The sequence below is a fragment of the Sinocyclocheilus anshuiensis genome, unplaced genomic scaffold (genome assembly GCF_001515605.1).
Source record: "Sinocyclocheilus anshuiensis isolate Anshui unplaced genomic scaffold, SAMN03320099.WGS_v1.1 scaffold201, whole genome shotgun sequence".
Taxonomy (NCBI): Eukaryota; Metazoa; Chordata; class Actinopteri; order Cypriniformes; family Cyprinidae; genus Sinocyclocheilus; species Sinocyclocheilus anshuiensis.
Genome location: NW_015537959.1, coordinates 624,913 through 630,912, shown reverse-complemented (window position 1 = coordinate 630,912; position 6,000 = coordinate 624,913). Strand labels below are relative to the sequence as shown.

At 37.8% G+C, this 6,000-nt stretch overlaps 1 protein-coding gene across 1 annotated transcript in view; it reads right to left on the bottom strand.

Moving 5' to 3' along the window:
• The window catches only part of LOC107666435 (laminin subunit alpha-5-like), an 81,916-nt gene that overhangs the window by 53,749 nt on the left and 22,167 nt on the right, over nucleotides 1-6,000 (bottom strand). The window lies entirely within an intron of this gene.

The window sequence follows — 6,000 nt, the reverse complement described above, 5'->3', positions numbered from 1 at the left end:
TGGATGCGGTGCGGCACGACACGACAAATCCCCGACAGAAAACTGCTGCTGCGTTCTATTCATGACGTATTGACACAAATTTCAAATTATTTTCAACGGTCGCTTTGTCGCGTCCAGTGTAGACAGACTTTAGCTGATGCGGCACGGCGCGACACAACAACTGTCGCGTCTGGTGTAGACACGGTGTAACGGTTGCCTGTTACATTACAGTACATAAATTTTAACTTACCACATAAACAGAGTAAGGAGAGATGACTGAGGACGATGGCGAATGATTTGCAAATCCTTAGTACCACTGACAAACATATCAAATGTGTGGCAAGTACTGCCGCTCCATTGTATAAACAGAGTACTTGCGATCGCGAATTACCAGTTTCCCATACACTGATTTATTTAGCACCAATTTAATTCTGTACCCAACCCGTTTGACATAAAGACCGCAACCTGAACCGCACCCGCATGAAATAGGCTACTGCATCAGTACGGCAAAATTATTTATTTTCTCATGTAACACAAGCAATCAACCCAAAATAGGCATTTTAAGTTGGTGCTTTGAAGAGATACTGATTATCAATATTTAAAACAGTTGAGTACATTTTTTTTTCAGGATTCTTTGATGAATAGAAAGATCCAAAGATCAGCATTTATCTGAAATAAAAAGCTTTTGTAACATTATACACTATTCCATTCAGTATAATTTTAATACATTTTTTGGGAAAGAAATTATAGAAATTCATAATTTTATTTAGCAAGGATGCTTAAAATTGATCAAAAGTGATGATAAAGGCATTTATAATGTTACAAAAGATTTCTATTTCAGATAAATAGTGTTCATATCGATATCGGAATTACATCGTATCGACCGAAATTAAGAAATATATCGTGATATAAATTTTGGCCATATCGTCCAGCCCTAGTCTATCGACCCAACCCTAGCTGTGACAGGCTTTTATTTTGTTTGGTTGGGTTGGGTTTGATGCAGCATGAAGTAAGTGTGTTTGAAATGTTCAATAAAAGTCCAGTTGTGTCCAGACTCCCTTGGGCTTAATTATTGCATAAATTCCTCTGTTGAATGCTTTCTGCATTTTCTTGTGTTTCCATAGTGATAAGAGTGGAAGAACATAGTCAGAGGACACATGAATGCTTGGCCAATCATTAAGCACCTGAAAACCCAGCAACACCTTAATCAACAGGGCAAAAGGACATGGAAATTATTTTTTGACTATGCAAAAACTCTGTTCTTTCCTCTGGAACACGTGTTGCAGGTATAGGTGAACAGCATTCTGTGAGGTGATCTCTGCATGTCTGAACATGATTTAGCATGACAGAAATCCGGTATATAGAGGGACGTCACATTCATTCCCCTCAATCTCATCTATACTCTTTTCCAACTTATTAGCCTATATTTTTTGTAAGGGCCTTAAAAGATAATTGGTCATTTATTTAACTTATATCTCAGCATAATATTCAGAGACAAAGGGACTTTAACATGAGGAACAACACAAGCAATTTGTAGATAGATAGAGCAGAAGTGAAATGCAGATAAATAAATAAATACATAGGAGTTGTAGATTTTTATAGTAGTTTTATGAATTATTAACCCTTTTTGATGATTACATTTTTTTTATTAAAATTGAATTAAATTATTTTTTTCAAATAAAAAATAGCAAATCCCTAAAGATGCAAACAAAATAGAAAAAAAATATTCACAACAAATGCAATACCAATGCAACTAAACCACATGAAGGTAATATGTTAATATAATATAATGTGTGTGTGTGTGTGTGCATGTCTTATGTATATATATATATATATATATATATATATATATACATATCAATCTATCTATCTATTTAAACAAAGCTATAAAATTTGATAATATATAAAATAAATATAAAAAACTTCCCAGAATACATTGTTTCAAACTTCCAAACAATTAAAATATCCAACCTAGTCTCAGAATGAATAATCAAAAACAATTGATCATCAGCACACATGTCAAAGAGAGGCACTATTTAAAAAAAAAACAAAAAAAACTTTATGCATGTACTTTGTGCAAGGAACTCAGACTTGGTGTGAATGGGCCTTACAGAGCATGTATAGTACTATAGTAAAGAGCAGTGGACTGCACACCTACTCAGTTGCTATGGGCTTTACTTGTTCCCTCTCTCCATCTCCTCTCCTCTTCTTCCGCCCATCACTGCATTTTTTATCTTTACACCACATCCTGACATGATGTATGTTTCTGTCTGTGTATAGACATCAGTGTTGCTCTGCAGGAATTCACAGGAAAGGAACCGATCCTCCACAGAAGTTCCGCAACCTCAGCGTTCCAACTCCAAAATAATGGCCTGCTTATGAGGAGAACAGGAGGAGGAGGGATTACCATGGCAATGGGGGATGCCGAAACAGCTGCGAGAGTCCGGGCACATGTCATAAATCCTGTAACATGGTTAGCTGGTATGTACATGAGTGGGTGAAGTGAACCTGCGATGGGTCACTCCAGAGTTCAAAGCTCAAACACAGCTGCTGCCCCCCTCCAGAGACAGAATGTGATGGGGGGTAACAGATCCCACCCTTACAGCCCATTCCACACATGCCTGTGAGAGCCGTGTTAACTGCCATCAATTCATAGCTACACATTTACAAAAAACAGCACAGACACTAGAGGATCTTCTTACCGGTTCTCACCTCTCAAACAAATAAACACTATAACACCACCCCATGTAACCTCGGGACATGAGTCACTGGATACTTTTTCTCTTTCAAAACACAAAAATGTACCACAAGTTCCTTTTTTACATTTTCTGAAGAAAATATGACTGATACCTGCCCTGTGCCCCTGTGCGATTTCTAGGGTGTTTGATAGGGCATTTTGGTTGCTCTAGGTGGTTGCAACAGGATTTTTTTACACGTTTTTTGCATAGTCCAACAAAGGCTAAAATTGCACACATAATCGCTTATTTTCTTCAAATTCTTAAACCCAAGTACGAGTAATTGTAATAATGATACTTAGCAAACACCACTATTCATGCACATGAAAAATGTCTTAAAGAAAGAACATACAAGATTACAGCGTATATCAGCCTATAGAAGACCCACAAAAAACAAGTCAAGACTTGAAGAGGCACATGGGTACAGATAAGGAATTTCTGGCTTCTCAAGGCAATGATGTCAGTAAGAGAAGACAAAATAATAAGTTAAGATAAGAGATAATGCAGAGCAGACAGAGGACAAGACAATTGAGACAGAATAAAGTAAGCTAACTATGTCTCCAAGCCAGGATTTTGAAGATTTATACTTACACGTGCATAAATGTGTGTCCTGACACACTGTGCTGTTGAATGCTCTTATTCATAGCTGAACTCTGGCTACTGTAAGCATCTGAGCACGTGTGAACATGAGCAGACATTGGTAATCTGCACTCAAAATACCGCACCATGACAAAACATACAGCACTGAAGAAAAGGCCTACATAGCTTTCTGCTACGGTGATCGGAAACTCTGCAGACTCTGCAGATTTATGCTTTTTTTTTTCAAGCGTTTTCAAGTAAAACGCAAAAGCATTTTTAAAGAACCTTCAGAATTTTTATTTTAAGATGGACTATTCCAAAAGGTTTTTAAAACAAAAAAAAAATAAAAAGAAAAGAAAAAAAGTAAGAAAAAAAATACAAGTTAAAAATAAATAAATAAATTCTACATACATTCAAGATTATTTTATTTTTTTTGGCCACTGGCCACAACTTGCTCACTAGCATACTAGTAAAATTGCACACTATTTAATGTAAATCTGCTTTGAAATATATTTATTATGAAAAGCGCCATATAAATACATTTGAACTGAACTGAAAATGACCCATTAACCTGACAGAAAATAAAATATTTTCCACATAATATTCCAATATTATAAGAAAGCATGTTGGAAAAAAAACATGTTGTGTTCATAATATCACACTTACTATGTCACACAGTGCAAGTTTGGGACCAATAAGATTTTACATTGTTTCAAGAAGCTGCAAAATGCTGTTTAATAGGATAATAAAAGATTGATCAAATAAAACTTTAGGTTTCCACAAAAATATTAAGCAGTACAACTGTTTTCAACATTGATAATAATAAGAAATGTTTCTTGAGCAGCAAATCAGCATATTAGAATGATTTCTGAAGGATCATGTGACACTGAAGACTGGAGTAAAGGTTGCTGATATGCATATAGCCCTTTCTATAGTTTAAGAGGTCTGTGCCACTGAAAAGTTTAAAATCCTACTTTAAGCCATGAGCATCTAACTGTACATGTAATTGAATTGACCTATAAGCTAGCACACTTAGTCAAATGTAACAGTCGGCTCCAACATACTGCATCTAAACTACTAAACCACATGCTATAAAACTATCCAGAACTGCAAACATCTCATAAAAAATAACAACATTCACAAACAGGTGTGTCTCACCGTCCCTGTGCGGGAATGTTGGGAAAGCACAACGCCACTGAAAGGCATCTATACTGCCATAAGCCCTCACTGACAAGAGAGCTCTTGTGCTCATGTGAGCTTACATCATTCCTGCAGACAGTATGGAAAAACAACATGCTGTTCATCAGTTCTCACCTTCTAGACAGAGGGATGTCACCGATGACATGTATAATCACACTTCATTTCCTGGGAATGCTGGATGGGCAGCTTAGATATACATGTGTGTGTGTGTGTGTGTGTGTGTGTTATTATTATCAGCCCTAAGGCACATGAGGGGGTTAAGATGAGTTTGAAGGATGGTCATCTGTTTACACCTGCTCTGCATGCCTGAATCCCATCCTCCCTTCCTGCAAAAGTACTACTATCAGTCTGGGATAATTTGAGCATTCCAGCAACATTGATTAGGGATTCCTCTGAGGACCACAACTGGATTTGGGAATGCTTGCTACAGGGTATGAGGGAGGGTTGAGGTGGTGGGATCTGTGCATTCCAAACATAATTAACCGTTACCTCTTACAATCAGCTCTCAGACTGCCTAGGTCCAAAGTCCCTTTTATGGCAAGCCATTGCACTCAGCAGCCATCTTTGAAACGCCTCTCCAGCACGCAAGTGCAGCTCCTATCTCTTTGAATGGGGAAACATCAAATTCTCCAAAACTGTTCGCCAAGCTTAAGATTAAATTTCATATTTGAAAACACCAATGAAATCTGACAACAACTGTCTTATAAATGTTGTTTCTTTTGCTCAAATATCGTTCAGGCTAGATCAGCCAGTGCACATGCGCAGTCCTGAGCACACGTCACTGAACGCTGACTGTTTCTATAGCAACCGGGACTTCTAACGGCAGCTGCAGTGATGCGATGACTTTACCGATTAGCGATTGGCTCTTTTATTCAGAAGGCAGGGCTTCCTTAGGTAGAGCGGCCATATTGAGCGTTGCATTTTTCCCCATTCAAAACTAAACGAGTGGCACGTCTTGGGTATTCTATAGTCTTTGCTAGGACTTAACCTGACTTTCTCGCTATGTTTTTACTAAACTTAATGCAAAATGAGTTTGCTGTATCCTACTTGCTTCCATCATCATTATCACTATCCTAAACGTTTTCCTGAACAGGCATTTTTCTAGTTCCTTTGACATGGGAAGATCAGAGGGAGTGGGCTATCTGTGTTTGTCTTTCATATACTGGGAGGTCAAGTGGATAATTGTTGCTAGTTCAGTGTTCAGCCTGATGGTTCTGCTCTTAGCTACTCCTGCGAGTCTCTGGGAAAGAGCAGTGGGTGTTTTCTGCGTCACAGATGCTGTCCAGACTCTAATTAGATATCACTGCCAGAGTGTCTTATCTGTGTTTGTCCCATCTGCTCTAACACACACACACACACACACACACATTGGACTCAAAGGGAATTCTCATGGCTCTCCCAAACAAATGAAACAAAGTGAAACATGGCTCAGGTACTTCCATGAAGTTTTAGTATTTGAAGACCACAAAGGAAAAAGAATGAATGATTCAATGACTCAATCATAAAG